This window comes from Podarcis tiliguerta (genome assembly GCF_965153285.1).
Source record: "Podarcis tiliguerta genome assembly, chromosome: 14".
NCBI lineage: Eukaryota > Metazoa > Chordata > Lepidosauria > Squamata > Lacertidae > Podarcis > Podarcis tiliguerta.
The window spans coordinates 1,748,607-1,774,784 of NC_139547.1; the positions used below are offsets into that span (position 1 = coordinate 1,748,607).

The 26,178-nt window shown below is 46.7% G+C and overlaps 1 protein-coding gene across 1 annotated transcript in view; it reads right to left on the minus strand.

Moving 5' to 3' along the window:
* The window catches only part of LOC310664152 (thrombospondin type-1 domain-containing protein 4-like), a 97,234-nt gene extending 79,713 nt beyond the window's left edge, over positions 1-17,521 (minus strand). The window contains exon 1 of the mRNA XM_083412818.1: positions 17,382-17,521. The gene's annotated coding sequence lies outside the window, so the exon portion shown is untranslated. The remainder of the gene's footprint in view (positions 1-17,381) is intronic.
* Between the last annotated feature and the right edge of the window lie 8,657 nt (positions 17,522-26,178).

Here is a 26,178-nt window from a genome sequence, read left to right on the forward strand (position 1 = left end):
TTTATAACTGTGTTTAATTGCTTTTAGAATGCTTTCTTGTATTTAAAAAAAATGTAAGTGATTTTTGGTGCTTTTAATTGTAATGGTTTTTAGAATGTTTTAATCTGTTCTAAAATGTTGGTTTTGGTTTCAAATAGTGCATCTGTTTGTTGCCACAGACTCCTTGGGGTGGAAGAACTGGAAATAAATTAAATCAATCAATCAATCAATCAATCAATAAGACACTTTTCCTAATGTTCCACCCTATGTTGAAAGGGTTCAAGGAGGGACAGATCAGTGTTTCCCCAGCCAACATCAATTTTGCATTCATTCATAAATCTGTTCTGTCCTGTTCCCACATTAATAATAATAATAATAATAATAATAAATTTTATTTATATCCCGCCCTCCCCAGCCGAAGCCGGGCTCAGGGCGGCTAACAACAGTAAAACAGCACAAACAACACTTTAAAATCATTCATTATAAAATTAATTAATTCAAGCCACTGGCAACCATTGGGCCAGAGCTCTGCGAAGATTGCCAATGGAGGGAGTCAGGCTGTGCCCTGGCCAAATGCCTGGTGGAACAGTTCTGTCTTGCAGGCCCTGCGGAAAGATGTTAAGTCCCGCAGGGCCCTGGTCTCTTGTGACAGAGTGTTCCACCAGATCGGAGCCACGGCCGAAAAAGCCCTGGCTCTAGTTGAGGCCAGCCTAACTTCTCTGTGGCCTGGGACCTTCAAGATGTTTTTATTTGAAGACCGTAAGTTTCTCTGTGGGGCATACCAGGAGAGGCGGTCCCGTAGGTACGAGGGTCCTAGGCCGTATAGGGCTTTAAAGGTTAAAACCAGCACCTTAAACCTGATCCTGTACTCCACCGGGAGCCAGTGCAGCTGGTATAGCACCGGGTGAATGTGATCTCGCAGCGAAGACCCCGTAAGGAGTCTCGCTGCAGCATTCTGCACCCGCTGGAGTTTCTGGGTCAGTCTCAAGGGCAGCCCCACGTAGAGCGAGTTACAATAATCCAGTCTGGAGGTGACCGTCGCGTGGATCACAGTGGCTAGGTCAGGGCGAGAGAGGTAAGGAGCCAACTGCTTAGCTTGGCGGAGATGGAAAAATGCCGCCTTTGTTGTAGCTGCAATCTGCGCCTCCATTGAAAGGGAGGTGTCGAAGATTACACCCAAACTCTTAACGGACGGTGCTGGCACTAATTGCACCCCCGCAAGAGATGGGAGTTGCCCCCTCAATCCCATATCGTCCCGTCCCAGCCACAGGACCTCTGTCTTCGAAGGATTTAACTTCAACCGGCTCCCACGTAGCCATCCAGCCACAGCTTCCAGACATCTGGTCAGTGTGTCTGGGGCCGAGTCAGGATGCATAAAACTGCATAAAAAAGAAATCCATACAATCATCACCATCATCATTATTAATTACTACTTATACCCCACCCATCTGACTGGGTTATCCCAGCCATATATTTAAATATGTACAGTAGTGCCTCGCAAGACGAAAAGAATCCGTTCCGCGAGTCTCTTCGTCTTGCGGTTTTTTTCGTCTTGCGAAGGAAGCCCATTAGCGGATTAGTGCTATTAGCGCTATTAGTGGCTATTAGCGGCTATTAAAGGCTTAAGGGATTAGCGGATTAGCTGCTAAAAGGCTATTAGCGGCTATTAAAGTCTTAAGGGATTAGCGGATTAGCTGCTAAAAGGCTATTAGCGGCTTAGATCAGCTGATAAGCGGCTTAGATCAGCTGTTAGGCAGCTTAGCCATTAGCTGTCAAGCGGCTTAGCTAACAGCTGTTAAGCGGCTTAGGGGCTTGGGTAAAAGGGGGGGAGGGAAAAAAACCCCAGGAATCGCAATACATTTTCGTCTTGCAAAGCAAGCCCATAGCAAATTCATTTTGCGAAGCACCTCCAAAACGGAAAACCCTTTCGTCTAGCGGGTTTTCCGTCTTGCGAGGCATTCGTCTTGCGGGCACCACTGTACTTAAATGTTTAGTTAATATTTTACACTTTATGCTTGCCTGTCTTGTTATCATTATGTGATAACTTCAATAAAAATATAATTAAAAAACAAGGCATGTATTAAAAATATATTTTATCCCAATGTACACATTTCTAGATGTATTTTATCCCAAGCACCTCTTTCTTTCTTTTTTTTACACATTTTGAGACAACATCCATATGGCAAAATTGAAAGTGCAAAAGCTGTTGGATAATTGCATTGTATTAATCCAGGAGGTGCAAATTAGATCAGGTCACTTAAAAATGCAGACCAGACAAAATTCTCCTCTGTCACTGGAAAAGTCTAGGCAAACCTTTTTCTACTGTTGTTGCTGTCTCTCTCTGCTGAATAGGTTTAGACAGGCTCTGCTTCTTCTACAGAGAAGTGCCTTTTGCTGCTCACAACTAGCACAGTGTTTGAACAGAGCGTAGGGCCATGAAGTGAAACATTACAGCATCATTCCTTGTAGATAAGATGTTATCCATTTCTGTCAACCAATCAGATAACCGCAAGGTGGCCGAAGGAAGCCTGGGTTTATCTTACAAACCGGCCATGTGCACAGCTCAGTACAAAGCTTACAACCAGTTTATTGTACAAACTTTGACATTATCAGCCAGATAACATTGGTTTTAATTATCTGCCCAAGACAATCGTGGCTTGTAATTTTGCAAAAAAAAAAGCAAAGCAACTTTTGAAGCCTCTCTTAACTCAAGGGGGCAGCCAGGCCTGTGCCAGTTCAGAGAAGTCCAAGATCCATGCCAAGGAAATTGTAAATCTGAACTCTGAATAAGTTGAAACGTATTCTGTTTAATTCAGAGCCAGCATCAGAGAGTTCAAATGGAATTCTCTTCCTAGTAAGCATGCATAAATTACACAAGATCTTGCTTGACCCTGAGGTTTTTAAGTGTGCTTGAATATGTAGAATGGGAGTCATTGCACATGGAACTTTACAGGGACATCCACATCCTTAAACAAAACACAGATAGTAAAAACAAAGAGGTAAAAAAACCCTGCACTTTTCTGGTGCGTTTCTATTGGAATATACTACACGTTAAATATCTGGTTTTGTACATGATTTGCACATTCAAGGCTAAATCACCAGTCAATGGGTTTTCTTTTCACTGAACACAAAACATTATAAATCAATATCTAAGACTAATTCAAAAGTTTGTCCATGCCCCAATACGTCATACAGACCTGAGCTCTGAAGGCAACACTGCACCAAACCTGGATCCCTCCTTAATGTGTAAACAACGTGGTTGTTTCATTTAGAGAAAAGGCTAGTAAGAGGCGACAGGATAGAAGATTATAAAATTATTCATGGCCTGGAGAAAGTAAACAAAATTCATAACTCTTGAACTAGTGGATATCCCATGAAGCTGAATGTTGGAAGATTTGGGACAGAAAAAAATAAAGGACTTCTTCACACAGCACATAGAGAGCCTCCGTGTGATGGAAACTGTTTAGTAGTAGTATTACCAGAGGAGGAGGAGGAAGAGGAAGAATTACTATTTATACTTTCATTTCAAGAAGAAGAAGAAATGCTAAATAATGAAGAGGCCAGATGTGCAGCCCCAGGTAAGGTATTCCATAGCCCAGGTGCCACAACCAAGAAGGTCCTGCCTCTTGAACTCCAAAGGGCAAGGGAATACAGAGCAATATCTCTGAAACTGATCTGTGTGTGGAAGAAAAGCAGATAAGGGAGGAGGAGGCCATCTGTCCATTTACGTTCTTTGGTTGGATGGATTTGCCACCATGATAGCAGCAAACCTACATGCATCATAGAGGGGGAATACAATGGGCTGGATCCAAAATATGCCCTCCTGCTTAGGAAAGGAATCCTTGCACCCATAGAAGTGCAACATTGATGGAAGACTCTGACCTACAGAAGGGCATTTCTGCATCCAACCCAGTAAGATTTGAATTCCAAAAAACTGAAAACTTTGAGGGTCAGCAATGGAGACAACACACCACCGTTAATTACTCACAACAGCGCAATCCTGTCCATGGATGCCTCCTCAGGCATCTGCTTCACTGAGCTCCATGGGGCTACAGCCTTAAACAAGGTCCTGTAAAGTCTAATGCAAAAGGTAAGAGAAGGAAAATACCAACTTCCTAATTGGTAATTTTGATTTCCTCGAGGCAGCTCCTGTGGGATTATATGACTTGACCCTTTGTTTATTGAAAGCAGACACTTTCACTTTTTCAAACTCCCCAGAGGCGACAGTCACACATGAAAACTCTTCCTGTATCACTGGATGCTCTTTAAACTGCCACCCTCCACCCCCCCAGCCTCTCTTTTCATCTCTCTACATGCAAACACGGATCAAAAGAGTTCAGCTAAGAGCTGTTCACCTGCAGCAATTGTGCTTCTACTCAGTCAGGTGCAGGATAGGTCTGTGCTATGTAATCTATTTTGTCTTGTTGACTTAAATGTCTGCCATGCCAAGCCAAATTTCCCTTGGTATTTATCTTTCTGCTTGGTGTGTGTGCCTTCCCAGCTGCTACTAACAATTTTAGTGGAAGTAGCAAAGAAACTTCAGGACTTGCTTGCTTTTTCTTTCTTTCAAAGGACTGTTTCTCTTTGATTTATTACCCTGTTCCTTTTGTTTAAATTCAACAGCCAACCAGGCCAAGCAAATAGCTTTTCAGGGAACAGAAAATAAGTACCATCCCTTTCAACAAGTGTGTGTATGTGCACTGCAGTAAACACTCAAAATTTTGTGAATGCGGATGTGCATTGTGCAATATAGGAACAAATCAATAGTTAGAGTACTGGACTTGGGTCTGGCAGATGTAGGTTCAAATCCCCACTAGGCCTAACCTACCTCACAGGGTTGTTGCAAGTATAAAAAAATGAAATATGGATGTGGAAAGTGGAAAGTGGAGGAAAAGTGGGATGTGGATGTAGTAATGCAGTGTAAAAAAATGTATTCCTCGTCTCTGCTCCAGAGGAATCTATCAAAGCAACTAATAAAGTATGTAAATAGACATATATAACAAAATATTCTATATTATGTGTATATCTATTATGTCTATAATATGTTTATGTCTATACAAAAAGAGGAGATTAGATTGATTGATTTATTAAATAAATTAAGCAGCAGCAAGAAAACCAAAGCTTTCTTTTAAAAGAATCATCTCAAATGCCAGCTGAACACAGACAGAGAGGAAGATCTTCTCAGCTCTTGTAGGAAGGGCTGAAGAGTTCCCCAGGGACCTCCAGATGTTCCTTCCTTCCTAAGTTTCATTCAGAATTGTATTTCTATGCTCCTCTTCCACAAAACAAATCCTGCCCAAAGCTGTTTACTACAAGGAAAGCAGGACTACATGGCAAATCAAACAGGAACACGTTCATGGTATTATAATCAAACAGCAACATAATAGCAAATATAACAGCACATTTTAGTACTATAAATATAATGAGATTAAGTTGACAACTTTACACCTCCTGGCAACAGCAAAAATAACAAGGGAGCTTGGCTGTTTCTCCCTGGCCCTAGAAACCACAGTACAGTGGTACCTCGGGTTAAGTACTTAATTCATTCCGGAGGTCCGTTCTTAACCTGAAACTGTTCTTAACCTGAAGCACCACTTTAGCTAAAGGGGCCTCCTGCTGCTGCCAAACCGCCGGAGCACGATTTCTGTTCTCATCCTGAAGCAAAGTTCTTAACCCGAGGTAATATTTCTGGGTTAGCGGTGTGTGTAACCTGAAGCATATGTAACCTGAAGCGTATGTAACCCAAGGAACCACTGTACTGGGTCTTGGCATCTTGCATGCCTCCAGTCACTAGAGGGCAGCACTGAGACTGAGAGTCAACAAAATACACGGTGTGGTCTCTGGTCTCCTGCCCAACTGCCAAGTTTCTCCCTCCCCCTCCCCTTCCCCCATGTAGGCTTAGAATCCAAAGCCATCCTTAAAGGGATGGCAAATAGGGGGGGGGGAGGTAAGCCCCACCCTGCATAACTGATCACATGACAAGGCACACGTACACCAATTAATGGAAATACTCACTGACTTTGTGGGCTTGACCTCCTTGAATACTTTATGGGGGGGCTGAAGGGATCTCGGCCCCTAGGAGGTGGCTCCAATGTTTGTAAATAGAGCTCCTATCCACCGAGCCTCAGACCAACCAGATGCCCCAAAATGATACCGCTGTTGACTGTATCAAAAGCTGCTGAGAAATGTCGAATAATAAGCAGGGGCTTATTGTAAGTGGTCATCCACCAGGGCAACAAAGCTACTTTGGGTCCCACATAACAACCAGATTGATACAGGTTAGCCCTGTCCAAGACTCGCTCCATTTCAGAAGCAGCTACAAGGGTCTGCAAGGTGACTTTTAGATTCAGCTTGAATCATGGACAGGTACCAGCATGGCAGCAGAAACACTGTTCTTGTTTAGTTGTTTAGTCGTGTCCACCTCTTTGTGACCCCATGGATCAGAGCACGCCAGGCACTCCTGTCTTCCACTGCCTCCCTCAGTTTGGTCAAACTCATGCTGGTAGCTTCAAGAACACTGTCCCACCATCTCATCCTCTGTCGTCCCCTTCTCCTTGCGACCTCCATCTTTCCCAACATCAGGGTCTTTTCCAGGGAGTCTTCTCTTCTCATGAGGTGGCCAAAGTCTTGGAGCCTCAGCTTCAGGACCCGTCCTTCCAGTGCTCATTTCCTGAAGAATGGATAGGTTTGATCTTCTTGCAGTCCATGGGACTCTCAAGAGACTCCTCCAGCACCATAATTCAAAAGCATCGATTCTTCGGTGATCAGCCTTCTTTGTGGTCCAGCTCTCACTTCCATACATCACTACTGGGAAAACCATAGCTTTAACTGTATGGACCTTTGCCGGCAAGGTGATACAGAAACACTATAAAGCCAATAAGTTGTCATTTTCCAACTACAATTTCAGACATTGGCTAAATGTTGGTATATGCATGACAAGATTGCTGGGACAATTATTAAATCCTTGGGAAAATAAATCTTTGCACATCTGTTCAGTAAGAGCGCTGTTTGGGAGTATGCTGACATCCATCCTCAAAATATTGTGAAGAAAAGCAAATAGCCAACTTCCTGTAAAAAGATAGTTTGCGCACCCAGACTTGCCTATGAAAAGGCCACGTTGAAACTACATTTCAAGAGTGTCCTGCACATTTGAAAAAAAATCTGAAAATCTCAAACTACCCTAGGAGTGACCAAGGGTCATCTCGCAACTCCCAGGCTACACACATCTGTACTTTGGGGCAGTCCCATTTTATCTTCACAGCAGTCCTGAAAGGTAGGATAGGTTCTACGGGGTGGAGAAAGCCAGTAGGGCAGCCATGTCCAAACTCCCTTTCGGGGGACTAATCCGGCCCCTGCGGCAGTTTATTTTCTGGGGTAACGGAAGCCTAAAAGAAGCTCAACAACTTTGGGGTAAAATCATAAAAAAGCTCAACAACTTCAATCTTAAAAAAAAAGGCCAACAACTTTGGTTGGCCCTTCGGTCAGCCCTCATGGCCCTTCACTTCATCAAATCTGGCCCTCTTTGGAAAAAGTTTGGACTCCACTGCGGTCAGGGAAAGGTTTTCTCTCTCTCTTGTAACAGTAGAGCTCAGGGACATTCCATGAAGCAAACGTTGGGAAATTCACGACAGAACTTTTTTTGCACAACACATAAATTATGGAGCTCACCTTCCGCAAGATGGAGTGGTAGCCATCCACCTGAATGGTTTTCAAAGAGGATCAGAAAAAATCATGGGGAATAAGGCTTAACAATGGCTGCAAGATGGAAATAGAATGAAACTACAGTAAATCTAAATATGGGAATACACTACAATAAATCAATAAAAAGACTAGACAGCATCAACACAGGGGCACCATGAATCATACCTGACGCATTCATGGGGGCTTTTCCCACCTGTCTGGCTCGCCCAAGGAGCCTTCACAAATGAGGCACTTTAAGGGGTATTTTTATCTGATCTATTAGCAAACTGTAGGAATGGCTAAATGGGTAATTGTTGGTTTTTTAGTGTTGTGGTGGACTGATATTATATGTCTTCTTAAGTATTGGTCCTACAAAGTTTCCCTTTAAAATTAATAAAGATGAAAACAGATAAAAGTATTCTTCACCAGTGAAGTTCCATCATTATTAAGGATAAAAGTTCTATAGAATCTTAGATGAGCCAGATATTGGCATATACTGGTGGCACTCTAAAAAAGATCCTTTGAGCTCTGTCCTTTGCATACTTTTAGTTCTTATGTATTGTCACTGTAATTCAGCACTGAGACTTTGATTTTTCTGTGAACTTCTTTGAGCACAAATTTACTGTGGAAAATGCATTATGCAAACTACCAATGACAATGAGCTCATTTGTGCTCTCACCACAACCCAACTGTCCCAGCCATGGACTCCTCCCTGCAAGCAAGGGCAGCTGTGGCCAAGCTCTTACAGGTGCCCCCAAGGTGGGGCTGGCTGGCTCAGCCTTCTGGCTCTCTAGGTGCAGGTGCAGCAAGGAAGGTCCAGGGAGGCTGCATAGCCAGCAATAGCCTTAAGACTGCTACCTGCCCACCTCCGGTTCCAGTTCTCATGGGGGAGCAGTCTGGCAAGAGGGAGGGTTGGATTCTGGGGCCTCCCCAACAATCAAATCCATCTTGGTTTCAAGGCTGAAAATCCTTTGGGGCGCTCGCCCCAAGAATGCCTCATTTCAGGGCCCACTGCCATGCTAGCTCCATGCTCAAATGCAAGCAGGGGAGGAGACTCTGGAGTGGACAGACCCCTCCACCATCAAAGCTCTTCTCCACCACCGGAAAAGCTCCTCCACTCCTCCCTCCCCCTTCCAGCCAGCAAATCTGGGGCTTAGAGTTGCACTGCTAATTCTCAAAGTTTGCTACCAATCAACCAGCCAAAGCTTGAGTCCAATTATCTACCAATTAAAACCAATCAAAGCTTGCAAACTTGAAATATGCCCAAATGCACTAATCTGTAACTACTTCCAAAGATTGCATAGAGACATGTCGAGAAAAAGAAACGCAGCCCTTCCTCCTGCTCTGCTTGCTTGGAACGTCTGAAGCTGAGCGATCCCACCCTTCACCACCGTGAACTTTTCAGGAACCAGAGAGTGCCAACAGCAACATGATGGTATCCCAAAGCAAATTGCTATTCTCAGAGGATTTGTGGTTCAGCTGCAGTATTAATATTCTAGATGGAACCAAAGCCTAGCTTGCTAGCTTCTCTTAAAAGTTTATGATCCATCTTATTAGCAAGACCTTAGGAAACAATAAATACTTCCACGCGGCTAATTGCAAGCATGTGTACACAGAGATTAAAGTGCAGTGCATGTCAGGATGATGTAGGGCCAACCCAAAACCCAGCGAAAAATTATGTTGCCGTGGTCAAAGGTACTTCCGTAAAGTACTGTGGAAAAAAGTGTGGCAGGAAACATTATTCTACAACCTCACCCTGTTAATGACAACCACTGTCTGAGATGGGACGAGGAGCTACCTTTTTCTGTTTCTAAAGCAAATGTTTTGCATCTATCAGGCTATATTAAAGCTTCCACTCCCTTTCCTGAAACGGGCAAACCCAGCTCTCTAAGCAGAATACCATAAACATTTTCAGTGGCACCTTCAGTCTGAGAAAGGGGAAGACTGACTCCTGGGTTGCAGCCCTTCAAGCACGGCCTTGTTTGGCAGGGGTTGAACGTTGCTATCAAGTGACAAAAGTGAAGCATCTAACTTCCAAGGTGGTCTTCCTCTGGTTTAAGAACACAAGAGGAGTTTGCTGGATCCGGCCAGTGGCCCATCTAGTCCAGCATCCTGTTCTCACAAGGGCCAACCAGATGCCTGCAGGGAACCTGCAAGCAGGAACTGAGCACAAAGCAATCTCTCCTCCTGTGGTTTCCACACACTGGTAGGGAAGCAGTGCTGTCTTTGACCATAGAGATGACCTACATGCAAAAGGTACGGGTCTCCTGGAACTGTACCACTTCAACATGCAAGTGCAGGAATCATAGGATTAAATGCTCTCAAACATCAAGAATCCCCTGGCTGTGGAAAGCAAGCATGTCAGGGACCAGGGCACCGGTTATTATTACATGTGCATCCGTTTATCACATATCCATTTGTGTTGCTCTATAATATTGTTGCCACGTTATATTCCTGCCACTCAGTTTTTTTGTTTTTAAAATAAAGGGTGAGGGAATCCCAGGTTTTGCTGAGGTTTTACTGTCTACTTTTCTGCACCTGGCACCTTCACTATATAGCAATTCTTTGCCCTGGCTCTTGACAGTTGGGGGGTGCATTTTTGGGTGTGGCTGTAAGCTGCTTTTAGATGTATTTAATATTGTGTTTTTATGTTGTAATCCACCCTGGGGCCTTAGGGTGAAGGGGAAGGTAAATAATAGCCCTGATGTTTTGGACTACAGTTCCCATCAGCCCTGGTCAATGCGAGTTGTAGTCCCAAACACAGGGAGGGCCCCAGAGTGGTGAAGGCTGGTCTCTGAATTGTAACTCCTCACCCTTGGTAAAATGGCTCACCTCACACATTAAGCTGCGTCAGGTCAACCACACCAGTGAATGCAACATATATTGTGTTCCTTTTTGAAGAGCTTATATGACCTTATTAAAACATCTGGTCACGCACACAATGGAAGCCAGCTCTTAACTGCTAGCAGATTTACTGGCATGGTGAAAAGGCTGGGTGGGTCATTTTCAAGCAGAGAATCATTTTGATTCATTTGTGGCTACATATCTCACAAAAGGCATCCCTGCTCTTGATGTGCTTCCAAGCTCTTCTTCAGGGAAGGCAGGAAGGATGGAAGAGATTATGGCGATTCCCAGAAACAAAGCCTCGTTGACCTGGTGCTGCATACCCTCCAAGTCTCCCAATTCTCCAGGGACCATCTCAGAATTACAAAAGCCACCCTGGCTTCTAATCTGGAATGTCCCTAATTCTCCCACCAGGGCTGCCGCCGCCAAGCTCAAAGACAGGGCTGCCATACGTCCAGATTTTCCCAGACATTACCAGGATTTGACATCCGAGGAGAATTTCCCCCCCCCAACCCACCTTGCAGGGTTGCTGTGAAGATAAAAGGTTAGGGCAGAATCTGCATGCAGTGCCTCAAAGTCCTTGCTATGAATGGGCCCCATTCCCTTGACTTTCAGTGGGGCTTTCTTTGAAGGTGACTCGGAAACTACAACTAATCCAGAATGCGGCAGCTAGACTGGTGACTGGGAGCAGCCGCCAAGACCACATAACACCAGTCTTGAAAGACCTACATTGGCTCCCAGGACGTTTCCAAGCACAATTCAAAGTGACCTTTAAAGCCCTAAACGGCCTCGGCCCAGTATACCTGAAGGAGCGTCTCCACCCCCATCATTCAGCCGAGGGCCTTCTGGCGGTTCCCTCACTGCGAGAAGTGAAGCTACAGGGAACCAGGCAGAGGGCCTTCTCGGTGGTGGCGCCTGCCCTGTGGAACGCCCTCCCATCAGATGTCAAGGAGATAAAGAACTATACAACTTTTAGAAGACACTGAAAGTCAGCCCTGTATCGGGAGGTTTTTAACACTTGATATTTTATGTTTTTAGATATGCTGGAAGCTGCCCGGAGGGACGTGGGTGGCGCTGTGGGTTAAAGCCTCAGCGCCTAGGGCTTGCCAATCAAAAGGTCGGCGGTTCGAATCCCCGCGGCGGGGTGCGCTCCCGCTGTTCGGTCCCAGCGCCTGCCAACCTAGCAGTTCGAAAGCACCTCTGGGTGCAAGTAGATAAATAGGGACCGCTTACTAGCGGGAAGGTAAACGGCGTTTCCGTGTGCGGCTCTGGCTCACCAGAACAGCTTCGTCACGCTGGTCACGTGACCCGGAAGTGTCTTCGGACAGCGCTGGCCCCCGGCCTCTTTGAGTGAGATGGGCGCACAACCCTAGAGTCTGTCAAGACTGGCCTGTACGGGCAGGGGTACCTTTACCTTTAAGCTGCCCGGAGTGGCAGCATATATTATTATTATCCCTGCATCTAATTTTAGACTCCTTGGGCCAGGCACCTGCCTTAACTGCACACTCCAAGGCAGGAGTAGCCAGTGTGGTGCCCCCCCCCCCTCAATGTTGCTGGACTACAATTATTACCATTGCCTTTTTTCTAGAAAAAGAAGTGGGGTGCTCAGCAGTTGTGGACAATCTCCCTTCAACCTCGGCTGCATCTCCAGTGTACAATACCAGCAGTGGACTGCACCGCAGGGTTGTCGTTAAGCCATTAGTTCTTCGCTACTGCTCCCTAATCTGCAGTATGGGCGTGATAACTGTATTATATATTCATTAGCATAACCATTTTTAATCCTTAAAAAGGTGTTGCTTAAAACAAATACATTTTACAAAACCAGACCTGAGTTAGAAACAACATGAACAACTCCTCAGGCATCTGTTCCAATCTCACCTACACTGAAATCCTGGATTCCCCTCTGCCGTTGCTTTCCTCTCCAGCAGAAGAGACTGGGTGGAAGTGTGGGATTGCCCTCAAAAGAATCCAGGAAGCTCTGTCTCTAAACCATCCAATCATCACTCTATTTCTTTAAAAATATAACATCTATGCTGGTGTGTGCTTTCCTCACCTGCCTGCCTGCCTTGGGCCTGCTGAGCAATGCTCTAGGCTTTGTCCATTTGCTCCCTGGTGGGCTGCCCCCTTGCCCACTCACAAGTGACCGAACGGACAGATCAGTTTTCCAGGCAGCAAGCTCAGCCCAGGGAATTGCTTCCCCAGGCAAAAAAGAGGTGCCACTACAAAGTACTGGCACGTACCAGCTAAACCCCACCACCACCACACGCTACTTCTTCGTCTCATTATTATTATTAACCAATACAATTCCCATCATTTCTGCCCATTTGTTGTGCTGGATAGAGCAGATAGGAATTGTAGTCCAACATATCCGGAGAGCACCGTGTTGGCCAGTGCTTTTCTAGGGCAGCATGTGCCCTGGTGGCGCTGGTCATTCAGTAGTATGCTCTTCACATTCAGAAGCAAAGCTCTAAGAATGATGCCACATGCAGGATTTATTACTCACTTTCAAGTCGCTAGGGACGCGGGTGGCGCTGTGGGTTAAACCACAGAGCCTAGGACTTGCCGATCAGAAGGCTGGCGGTTTGAATCCCCACAACTGGGTGAGCTCCCGTTGCTCAGTCCCTGCTTCTGCCAACCTAGCAGTTCGAAAGCACGTCAAAGTGCAAGTAGATTAATAGGTACCGCTCCGGCGGGAAGGTAAACGGCGTTTCCATGCACTGCTCTGGTTCGCCAGAAGCGGCTTAGTCATGCTGGCCACATGACCCAGAAGCTGTACGCCGGCTCCTTGGCCAATAAAGCAAGATGAGCGCTGCAACCCCAGAGTCGGCCACGACTGGACTTAACTGTCAGGGGTCCCTTTACCTTTACCTTCAAGTCGCTACTAATTAGATGTCTCTGAGACCAGAGGAACCCAAAGGTTCTCACTTTGCTCAGAAACCAAATCACAGAGAGAACCCAGGGGACTGTACAAAGCAATGGAGCAAAAGCCAACAGAAACATCCAACTCAATGCAGACGTGCCAGCGTTGATGACATCCCTCATTCAACATGCGCTGCAGGCAGGCAGAAAATCCTACAGCCCAAAATTGTGCTTCTAAGCGCTAACCTGACAAAGACTGGCTCTCTCCTCTGCACGTGGCCCAGGTGGAAGGGAACGTGTATAAAAATGCAAAAAGGAATCTGTCTAGGGACAGTTTTATTCACACATGTGTGTTCAGGAATCATTATTTGCTCCATTATAGGGAGCTGCTTTATACCAAGTCAGACCAGTGGTCCACATATTGCTAACACTGCCTGGGCCTCCCCTGGTTCAAGCACAGCTGGTCAGACTTTGAGGCCTGTGCACAGCACCCATGCCTTTCAGGGATTTCCCCGCTTCCCCCAATCCAAAGCCACCAAGCTGCGAGTCTTCAAGTGTTGTTTATCAGCAACTAGTGCAGAGAGCCCAGTGCTGCCCAGGAATTTGTAGAAACCCAAAAATACTGTGTTTTTAACTGCACTGTGCTATTTATGAGTTTGCATCCATCGTGCCAAAAAAGCAGGCGACCAAAAGTCACATTTGGGTCCACCATCTTGCTTCAGAATGGCATCCAGCACCCAAACATAAATAGCAACTGCTGCCCCCACCTCGGGAACCCTTGTGCCACGTTTGGCGACAACACCTTGAAAGGTAGCCAAACCTATAGAGAACAGGTGGTCAAAACCACATTCAGAAACATATAGTAGACACTGGTACCCTGCATCGGTTTCCAAACTGGATGGGTGTTTAGAAACCATAACCATTCGCATAAAGTTACACGCAAGCACTTGCCTGCAATAAATTAAATTAGATAATTCCTGCAGCAGAGAGTGGGGGGGGGGCAGGATCCTGGTTGGCTGACATTTCTCGGCTGCCATTAGATTTGGCCTATCAGCTGTAACCCCCAGGGAGGGCAAGACAATTGCCTGGGTTGCCTTCACAAAAATAAAGACAGAGATTAGATAAATATTCGAGGAAACTGCTTTCTAAATGGTCGCTATGTCATATTTTAGCCGTTTGCTTAATGATAGAACAATGCGAGGTTTTTCGCCAATGCTGGAATAGTATTTGCAACATGCATACACGCATACACTTTATGGTGTTTAAAAAGGGGTCAGCGGAGGCTGGTCCATGAGGGCAAATGGGAAGCTGCTCCGCCAACTTCAGCCTGTCCTGAGCCAGCCAGCCCCCAGCCCCACCCGCTTGCTTTATTCCTACCAGTTCAGGCTCCCGCCTCTTCCTTAGTCCTGCTGTTGCCCCACACAGAACCCAGCAGGCAGGGATGCGAACTTGATATTGGGGGGCAGGTAAGCCCTGACCCACATAATCAATGACAAGATGCAGCGCATGCACGCTATATGAATGGCAATGCCCGACAACTTTGGGGGACCCAGCCCACTCTTATATCTTATTGGGGGACAAGGGACCTCAGCCCCTAGCAGTTGGCTCCTATGCCAGCAGGGAAGGGGGGGGGGGGCAAACTAGAATCAGTTGCCTGGTCCTGCCGTTGGCTCTGGTGCCGCCTGCTGTGGGACTCTCTGCCTTCCACACACAGCCCCAAGGGAGCAGCCTCTACTAGCGCTGGTTCCGCAGGGAGGGGTTACAGCCAAATTACCTGCTCTTCAAAATCCGGTTCCCCAAGCACTTCAAAACAGTTTGTGGAAAATCTGTAGCTATTGCATTACCCAATCAAACTACTGGTTTGTGTAGTCCAGGAATCCTTCCTATGGTCCAACTCCCTTCTCCCTGACCATTGGCCACAGTGGGCTTCTTGGAGTTCAGAATCTGGCAAGGCTTTGAGGGCCACAAGTTCCCATCCCTGGTCTATGGTGGCTAGCAGTAGCTCCCCAGAATCTCAGGCAGAGAGACGTCTTTCAGCACCTGAAGCGGAAGATAGCAGGAACCAAAGAATTTGAGAGGTCCTGAAAACTTGGAGGGGGCTATAGCTCCACGGTAGGGCACACATTTTGCCTTGAGAAAGCCCCAAGTTTGATATACTTTGATCCTCCATGAATTTGCCCAATCCTCTTTGAAAGCCATCCAAGGTGGGGGCCAACACTGCCTCCTGTGGCAGTGAGTTCCGTAGCTTAACTGTGCTGTGTGAAGTAAGGGAAAGGTAAAGGACCCCTGACAGTTAAGTCCAGTCGCTGCTGCTGCTACTGCTGCTGCTGCTAAATATTTGAATGAGGAAGCTACATCAGATGAAGGGGCTGTTTCTTTGTTTGTTGCTGCATGAAAAATCCATACCTGGATTTTAGTCTTCAGAAGAGGACAATTAAAAATAATAATCTTTGTTTGGCAAAGGGATGCTTCTTGGAAAGGAATAAAAAGCCCACTTTGGGCAAAGATTAATTTCCTGAAGTAGCAATGACTTCCAGGAACATTTCTTATGGTTACCAAATTATACTCCATAACATGGTACAATCACAACCATTTAAAAGAAAAAAGAAAAACAAATGGATCTGAGCTGCTGGCATTCACACCTAATATGTAGCTCCATTTAATCATTGATAATGGGGGGGGGGGGGCGTGGAGATACAAACTGTCCTCAGAAATATACACAGGGGATCTGAAACACAGCAGGGAGCAGATGCCTTCATTGGAGGGGGGTCTTTCTTAAAGAGCACACCTTTCCCAATGCTATCTGCAATGCAATCCAGCATCCTGCTTCCTTGAGAGGATCACGAGAAGTGACTGCATGCTGTCCTGAATGCTGCCTTCACGCAACAGCAAGATTAAAATGCAATTAAACAAAACTAAGTAAACCGGCAAAACATGCACACAGTTGTATTCCATTCATTCTGGTGCAATCTGTGGAGGAAGGAGACACGTCCTGCCAAATCTGTCCCTGTGCATCTTTCAAGGCAGCCACACATTTTCACTGGAGACACATTCCTTGGCCCCACGGCTCGTATCTTGCCAGAGTGCAAAAAACCTAGAGTAATTAATGGTATGCGCTCTTTTTAAAAAGCAGACATTTTGCTTTCATGCTGTCTGGAACCAGCTTCCTCATTATCTCCTTCCATCATGAGAGACTTCAAACTTCAGCTATGGAGCAAAGCCAAGGGGAAGGCATGTTCACGCCCCCCACCCCACCCCACCCCTCCCCAGTCATTTTAGACACACATATTTATCCCTGGCTGTGACTAGGATACCTCCAATGGCTGGAGCCTGGGGGCAAAGGGGGGAAGTGATTCTGAAATGATCACTTGCAACAGGAGAAGGTGGGGGATGCAGCCATAATTTGGGAGTGTGCAGATAAAACAGGAAGCCTTTGAAGCAACAGCATGGAATCATATATACAGGGTGAGTCCTTTAAAAGAGGCCCTGTGGATACCGAGTACACATGTTCCACGGAGCCTCTTTTAAAAGACTCGCCCTGTATATCGCTTTTCTGAGGGTCAGGGAGCTACACAACAGGTGTGCCACGCCAGATCAATTCCTCCGGCCAAATGAGGACCTGATCCAACTGAAATTGCACACCTTAAGGCTGCAATTCTCCAAGTAAATGCACACCTATGAAGGGAAAATGCCATGGGCTTTCTGCATAAGGCTCCTTAGGCTGCAAATCACCTGGATTTCACGGGGAGAGTTAGGAACATGTTTGAAATCAAGAGAGTTCTGGGGCTGCGAGTTGGATCATGACCCATTTACACACAGGCAACCTCCACGCTCCCCTTGGCTCTGCTCATGGGCGCTCAAGCGGCCGCCTGCCCTTCTCCCTAAATCCAACTCCCCCACCCAAAATGCGGAGCAGAATTAGTACTGCAAGCCCCGGTCAGAGGGAGCCCCGCCGCCCCGCCGCCCCGCTTCCCGGCGAGAAAGAGGCGGGCAGGAGCGCGTCCCCTTCCCTTCCTTACCAGTCTCTCGGGGCTCCCCGGGAGATGTCCCGGCTGAAGGCGCAGGGCTGCGGGGTCCGTCCCGGAGCCAGGCGGGAGAAGCCGGGGAGCCGCAGGCGCCTCTCCTCCCGCGCTCGCCAGGGAAGAAGCAGCCCGTCTCCTCCGGCCGCGCGCCCGGATCCTCCCGCCCAGCCGCCCCGCCCCCTGGTGGCCGCCGCGGGAAGAGCGCCGCCGCGGGGCCTCCGGGCAGGTAAACGGACAGGTGAGGCCTTCGACCCGCCCAATATTGTTTCGTTTGCTCGCTTGTTTGCTGTTTGGGGTATTTTCACACCGAACGTCGTGCTTTTCATTTCATCTTCAAGTTCAGGGAATAAGTGCATAAACACACACAGGTAAGATGGAACTCTGGCCCACAGCCCAAGACTGTAAATAAGTCTGCTCCTGTCTTCACCTATAAACTGACTCAGTAAATTCACTTCTTAAAGAAATAAAAATAAGCACTTTCCTTTTGTCCAAGGCAGTTTCTATCAAGCCTTGCCCCATTTTCAACTAATGGTGTGAAACAGGAAGGAGGAGCCTTTTCCGCCCCAAGAACCACATTCCCTCCCAAGGAAGCTTCCAGGGGCCAGATGCCGGTGACTGGGGGTGCCAAAGGCCAAAGTGGACCAAGCAACAGACATTCCAGCCTCGCCAAAAGGTCAGAGAGGTTTTGATCTGCCTCCATCTCGCCCAGGTGAGCAGCCCAGCCAGAGCACTGGGGGGGGGGGAGGCCTCCGGAGAGGCTTGAGAGCCACATTTCATCCTCAGGCCTCTCAGCCCCCACAGTAGAACATTCAAACTTGCATCCTTAAAGGACAATCACCGTAACAGAAGTGAGGCAGACAGAATATGACAGGTAAAAACCCAGTGGAAAGACAGTTTGGATTTTTAAAGATGCATTCACTGAGTTTTCAAAAGCAATATGCAATAAAAGCAATACAAAACAAAGAACAAGGACAGAGGAGAGCACATCACTGCAGCTGGAACTGAACATAAGGTTCAGGACACTGTTGCAGACACAGAGTCATAAAACAGATTCCAAGAAGGGGGAAGAGTCAAATTGTACGATAAGGGAGCTTCACCACCTGGCGCAACATAGGAACCAGCTCCAAGGGGTCTTCAGCCCTCCAATAAAATATTTGAGGGGGCCAACCCTGCCCCCAAAGTTTAAGGGCATTGTCATTCAAATGGGTGTGTGTGTGCGCGCACGCGCGCATGTGCGTGCACCGCATCATGTGATCAATTATGTGGATTGGGGCATACCTTCTCCGCCCCCAGTATTTTATTCAAGTTGACATTCAGTGGGATGCTGTTTCTCTTTATGAAGCATGTCAGAAGCTAGGAAACATAAAAATGGTCTCATTTTGCATCCTCTCTTAGAACCATCCTGCAGTTCTAAGAGAGGATTAAACACTTAGACAAGGTAATGCCCTACCAGGGCAGGTGTGTGCACATGTGACCCCACCCCAGGGGAGGACACTGCTGCTCACTGCTGCTGCTGCCAGGCGAGGACCAGACGAGCGGGGGCAGGGTGTGGAGGGTGAAGAGCCCTCTTCACTCTTTCCTTGTCAGGCACAGGCAGCCCCATCCCCCAGCTGATGGGCGGTGGCTCCCACGCTGAGCAGGGGCGGGGTGTGTGGGGAGCCCCATCAGCTGGGAGCCAAGTGGGCTAGCGCGTGTGGGGGTGCGTGGTTCACCCCCATGCTACATCACTGTGCCCCACAGGCTCTCAAACTATCCATCCCTAGAGCAACCCGATGCAGACTTCCAGTGTTTGATTATTTTGAGTCCGGTTGCAACCAGCAAGAGAGCTAGGAGCTTCTTGTGAACAAGGGTGGAATTTAAATCACCTCCAATGGCCAGGAGGGCTAATACTGAGTCTGGAGTTTTAGAGTGGCTCATTGTTGCAGAAAGGCCTGTGAATATAGACATAGAGGTTTCAAAAAAGCTAAAGGGGGAATTTTTGTGCAGAGAATTCCATAGTCTGCATTGTTCAAATATTATGGATTTTTTAACTTTGTTGTAACAATTGGGGTGGAGTGGGTGGTAAATCTAGCCTTGTAATTAAGTCCATTATAGTTCTAGGCTGAAAATAAGAAAATAAGCAAAACAAAACCAAAGTAGCTTGTGGTAAGAACATGAGAAGAGCCCTGTAGGATCAGGCCCATGACCCATCTAGGCCAATGCCTTCTGTTCTGCTCAATTCACTACATCACAACTGCAACACCCTGCACTGCTCCTAGGCTTGGCATCTAGGGTGGCGGAATCAGTCTCACTGCCCTGAATTGGCCTCTGTCTCCAGCAAATGGCATTATAGCCATTGTAGCTGGTAGCCACTGGTAGGGCGCTCCTGTCCATGGCATCAGGTGACTGGCATGCAGGTGGCCCTGCCCACCTGCCCAAAGTGGTCTGCAGCATGTTCCATTGGCTGCCCGCTGCCCTGCTATAACCAAGTATGTGCAATGGAAATCCGTGCCCAGGAGAGAAACCTACAACAAAATGTTGCAGCATGGAGTGCCTCCAGTCCAGTGTGGGGCTGAAGTCAGCTAGTCAGCCATGCCCCTTTTGCACAGTACTCCATTTGATTCCCTCTCCACCATTTTTCTATCCTTCCCAGCAGAACTGAAACTGAGGCGAGGCGAAGCGAGGCGAACCCTTGGGCCTCTCATAATCAGTCCAGGTAAGCAAATCGCTCATCACCGTCCTTTTGCACAACTTGTTTACTGACAGGGAAAAGCATGCTTGATGCCAGCACAGATTTGTACCCTCCAAGATTCTTTCCCTTGTGAGTGGGCAGAGATGGAATGCGGATTGTACTCCCTCCAGTTATATCACTGTTGAAGCTTAGGTATTTCTATTCATTTACCTGGATTAACCTTGCTGAATGACAGAAGGAGTTGTGTAAACTCGCCTGGGTGATCTCATTAGACTAGGCAGAGGTAGGTTGAATGGTGAGGGTGGCAGAAGAGAGAGATTTGACTCTTAAATCCCAAAACAACAATGTCCTTGGGGAACACATGTGAAAACGGGAAGCAGTTTGCCCACAGTGTTTTCCCAACAGACGTTTCTGAGGCACCCAAAGGAAATATAATGTCAAAAATGTCACCTCTTGCAGTGAGTTCTCCTTTCTCATGTTTACCCTGAAAGACTAACAAATTTATCATGCCCTAAGATTTCATGGACTACGGTCTACTTCGCCAGATGCAGTTGTGGCTGTGGCTGCAGTTCACACAAGTGTAGCTAGAGCTACCCATTCCTGGTTCACGTCTCAGAAATCTATAATTCCACACTCTTATGTAGCAACTGCCGAAGGCTCTAATGTTAATGGTCCATTCATCTAATCCTTAAAATAAATAAAAAACTGCTATCAAAAGTGGCCAGGGCCTCATCCTGTGGGTAATGATTTCCATAAGTTAATTTGGAACACATGAGCAATCCCAACAGAAATCAAAGTTTTTCCTCTGTCAACTTATGAGCAATTAAGATGTCTCTTTTACCATCATGGCTGAAAAAAATGCTGAAGTTTTTATCTGATGCTTTCCAATATTTTGTCAAAAAATACCTATCCTCTTGTGGCTGGCGATTTGGGATAGACAGTCCTTAGCCTTCTCTATCTGTGTTCTGTGCACTTCTCACCCTCAAAAAAAAGGGGGGGATATCCATTATTTGCTTATTTCTTGTTATTTTACTAGTGGCGATCGCCCTGTGCTGCTTGGGAATTTGTAGAGACCATCAAATATTGTGTATTTTAAATGGATAGTGCAATTTGTGAGTTTGGATCTGTCATGCCAAAAATCAGGCAAAGTCATGCCAAAGTCACCTTTTGGTCCACCCTCTTGATTCAAAATGGTGCAGGGCATCCAAACATCCATGAATATGGACACTCCCACCTCAGGAGCCCTTATGCTGAGTTTGGCAGCAGTATCTCAAGAGGCAGCCAAAACTATGTCAAAACATGGGTGAAGTCATGCCAATGGCCTGTTTCAGTCTGCTATCTTGAATCAAAATGGTGCCCGGCATCCGAGTGTCAATGAGGACTGCCACCCCCATGTTGGGAACCCTCTTGACGATTTTGGTGATGGTATCTGGAGAGGTGGCCGAACCTGTGGAGAACAAATGGCAGATAGGCAGAAAAATCACTTTCCAAAATATGTAATATATATTTTAGGTAAAGGTAAAGGGACCCCTGACAATTAGGTCCAGTCTCAGATGACTCTGGGGTTGCAGCGCTCATCTCGCTTTACAGGCCGAGGGAGCCAGCATACAGCTTCTGGGTCATGTGGCCAGCATGACTAAGCCGCTTCTGGCGAACCAGAGCAGCTCACGGAAATGCCGTTTACCTTCCCGCCAGAGCAGTACCTATTTATCTACTTGCACTTTGACATGCTTTCAAACTGCTAGGTTGGCAGGAGCAGGGACCAAGCAATGGGAGCTCACCCCATCACAGGGATTCTGATTGGCAAGTCCTAGGCTCTGTGGTTTAACCCACAATGCCACTCGCGTCCCAATATATCTTTTAAGACATAGCTATTTCCCAAGTTGGTGAGGAATATATATTAATAAACATTCAACACCTCCCTTCCTTCATGATGCACCAGGCCAGTGTGATGTCAAGCAGACAGCTGAACTGCTGCTGAACCGTCACTCTTCTCATGCAGAGGGGCAGGATAGGAATCCTGTCATGGTGTCATTACAAATATAAAATAGATTTTAATTACATGTGGCATCTTACAAAAAGCGTACAGAGAAAACAGATGCAAGCCAGCAACCTTGGGACATGACTTGCCTGCTGTAGGTCTCTGGTTCTGCTGCAGATTAAGACAGACAAGTGAGACAGATGTTCCTGTGACTTAGCCAAAGGAAGATCTGCATTTGTTTTTTAAAAATCCTGATATGTTAGTTATGCAAGAGCTTGGTGAGCATGTTATGTAAAGAAATTTGGGGGGTGCCAAGTCACAGGATGCATGCAGAGGAGGGCGACCAGGATGATAAAGGGTATGAAGGCAAGCCTTGTGAGGAACAGTTGAAGGCGTTAGGTAGGTTTAGTCTGCAGAAGGGAAGGCTAATAGGTGATACCATAGCCATCTTCAAATGGCTGCCTCTTGAGATACTGAAGGACTGATTGTCACTTGGAAGATGGAGCAAGATTTTTTCCCCTGGGTTCCATTAAAGTACAAATTCTCACACATTATTATACACATTATTGTGTGCCCTGATTATAAGCTATATTATATGAGTAATATATTATACATGTAATTTATGTGCATCTACACTCCAGGATTCCTAAAATAACCACCACACAAAAATGTGAAAAGGCACAGGACCATAACAACAATGCATCGATGGCGAGAAGACAAGAGAGAAAACATCATTACAGTTGCAAAGTGTATATTTCAGTGATGCTTACCATGTAGCACAAAAGAATTACTAGTGTACTGCAGAATGCTGTAAGCATCTGAGAAGATAGGCTTCCACATCATGTCCTGTTTCAGATATCTTCCTCTGAAAGCAACACTACTAGGAGGACACCAGAAATATTTACAGTATCTCTCCAAAGAAGTTACAGTGGTGCCCCGCAATACGAATGCCTCGCAAGATGGAAAACCCGCTAGACGAAAGGGTTTTCCATTTTCAGAGGTGCTTCGCAGGATGAATTTCTCTATGGGCTTGCTTCGCAAGACGAAAATGTCTTGCGATTCCTGGGGGGGGGGTTTCGCTCCCCACCCCCTTTTTCTAAGGCGCTAAGCTGCTAATAGCCTTTTAGCAGCTAATCCGCTAATCCCTTCAGCCTTAATAGCCGCTAATAGCCGCTAAACTGCTAATAGCGCTAATCCGCTAATAGGGTTGCTTCGCAAGACGAAAAAACCGCTAGACGAAGAGACTCGCAGAACGGATTAATTTCGTCTTGCGAGGCACCACTGTACTTGATTCCAAGAGGACAAGGCCTCTGCAAGGTCCACATTACAAACCTGAAGTCTTGAAGTCCTCCCAATCGTGAAAAGACTTTATTTGCAGAGTGAGCAAAGGTTGGAGAAATAGCTGTTTCCTCTGGTTAGGGCTGCTTCTTAGGATCTTCTGGCTGTTTCACATTTACTACAGTGCTTCAGTGTGTGAGGTGAAAGTTGGCCTATTTCCAGTTGTGGAACCAACGACAGAACCAGTGAAAACTTTTCAGGAAATGGCTATGGCACTGAACGCCCCTCCCCTCTCTTTGGGAGCCTGCCCATTTACCCCCGTCTCCAAAGGATTAAACGAAGGACTAATTACTTCATTAGCTGTTCTGACAGAGAAGTGTGTCAAAAGTTTCAGGAGGTGGTGAAAATGTAGTTTTATTCGTTTGTCTGACATTTCTCAATGTTGCAGTCTCCACGATGTGCCCACAGCTGCCAGGCTCAAGGAGGAACTGGCTCAAGGCTTTGATCAATGGTGCTTGTAGAGCCTCCAGAAAGGAAGTCCTAACCCCTGGCCTTTGAGGGTTCGTTCCAAAATTCCTCCTCCCACAGATTACAGTTCTTTCGGTGTGGTTAATTAAAGCCCTGTTACAAAACCAAGCAGGCAAAGGGGGCAGAGGAGGGGACATTTGACGCCATGAACATTTACCTCATTAAGCAACGTGTGCCAAGCAGACACACATGCACATCTTCAGAGAGGTTGTGCTTCAGCCAAAAGATACCTATTAAAATGCAAACTACACTAATGAAGTCTTCTTGGCAGTGGGGTTATATTTACAGTTAGGCATGGCAAGAGGGGTTTTACAATGACGGTTTAAAAAACCAACAACCCACCAGGAGTTCTAAAATGTTTGCCAAACTTAGTAGTGCAAGATTTCTCAAGGTCGCTCATGGAAACGAGGACTTGCTTCCATTTCATGGTTAGAGGGTGTGCCTCTGCGACACCTGAGTAACAGATTGCCCAGGCAATCTAACTAAAACAATTTAGCCATGCTTCCAAAATTTTCCTCATTTGGATTTCTCACTGGATGTTTAAAGTTTCAAAATGTCTGGTCTCTTCCCATCCTACAAAACAGCAGGACTAATGAATGTGAATTCTCCATTGTTCTAATACCTGTTCTAATAGCTAGTTCAGGTGGGAAGTGCCAACAGAAATGGGTCCAAAGTGAGGCTACTGAGAAAGGAATTATCAGAAGTGCATATGGAACTCTCTCCCACAGGGGCAGAGACGGCCCCTAACTTGGGTGGCTTTTAAAAAGGATTAGATAAATTCGTGGAGGAATACTAGCCATGGTGGCAGTGCTCTGCCCTCGTGATCAGAGGCAGCCATGCTTCTGATTCTAGGGACTGGGAGCGGGGGGGAGGGCTGCTCTTGTGCTCAAATCCTGCTTTCAAGTTTCCCAATGGTATCTGGATGGCCAATGTGAGAGCAGGGTGCTGCACTAGGTGGGTCTGATCCAGAAGGCTCTTTTTATGCTCAGAGGAATGCTGACATTTGCAGAAATACTGCATTGGAGGAAAACATGAGGGACAACCCTCTTCACCTCCCCTCCCCCTAAAAAAACCCTCAGACAAGGACTAAACATACTCAGTAGCAATGAAGGTTGAGAATCAATTGGAAAAGAAAACTGAAATCTGGGAGGTGGGAGGGAAGACTGTAATGACCTGCTGGAGGAGGGTGCAGCTACTGGGCTAGAACTAAGGAAAGGGGGAAGGAGAAGAAGGTGAGGATGTGCTGCAATACTTTGCTGCAGTTCCCACTTGACCTTTTCTATGTCTGAATTTTGCACGCTGGACTTGCACAACACGTACCATCCGTGATCACTGCAGATGGTGACAGCAGTCACGAAATTAAAAGATGCCTGCTCCTTGGGAGAAAGGCGATGGCAAACCTAGACAGCTTCTTAAAAAGCAGAGACATCACCTTACCAACAAAGGTCCGTATAGTAAAAGCCATGGTTTTCCCAGTAGTGATGTATGGAAGTGAGAGCTGGACCATAAAGAAGGCTGATCGCCGAAGAATGGATGCTTTTGAATTCTGGTGCTGGAGGAGACTCTGGAGAGTCCCATGGACTGCAAGAAGATCCAACCTCTCCATTCTGAAGGAAATCGGCCCTGAGTGCTCACTGGAAGGACAGATCGTGAAGTTGAGGCTCCAATACTTCCTCATGAGAAGAGAAGACTCCCTGGAAAGGACCCTGATATTGGGAAAAATGGAGGACACAAGGAGAAGGGGACGACAGAGGACGAGATGGTTGGACAGTGTTTGCGGAGCCTGACCAAACTGCGGGAGGCAGTGGAAGACAGGAGTGCCTGGCGTGCTCTGGTCCATGGGGTCACGAAGAGCCGGACACGACTAAACGACTAAACAACAACGTCTCAAGCTGCCCCGGACATCTGTAGAAATGATTCCCTTATCAGAGGATATTAAGACTTTACAATGCAAGGGCCCAGCTGGATTTAAGAGCGTAAGAAGAGCCTGTGGGATCAGGCCAACAGCCCATCTCACCCAGGATCCAGTTCTCAACCTGGCCAACCAGATGCCTCTATTGAGAAGCCAGCAAGCAGGATTCAAGCCACACACTCCTCTCCTGTGTCTCCAGCAACTGGTATTCAGATGTTACAACTTGCTTCCCAATGCTGCCAGACAGATGCTTTTTAATAGAAAAACATAGCCCCGCTGGTTGAAATGAGGGTCCACCACATCAGGCCTCCCATTTCCCCCAACAGGGTGCCTCTAGGAAGCCCACAAGCAGGGCCTTTCCTGCAGCTGCCCCTCATTGGTTCACTGCCTTTGCACAGTCAATGTTTTATTTATGGGCCACAAC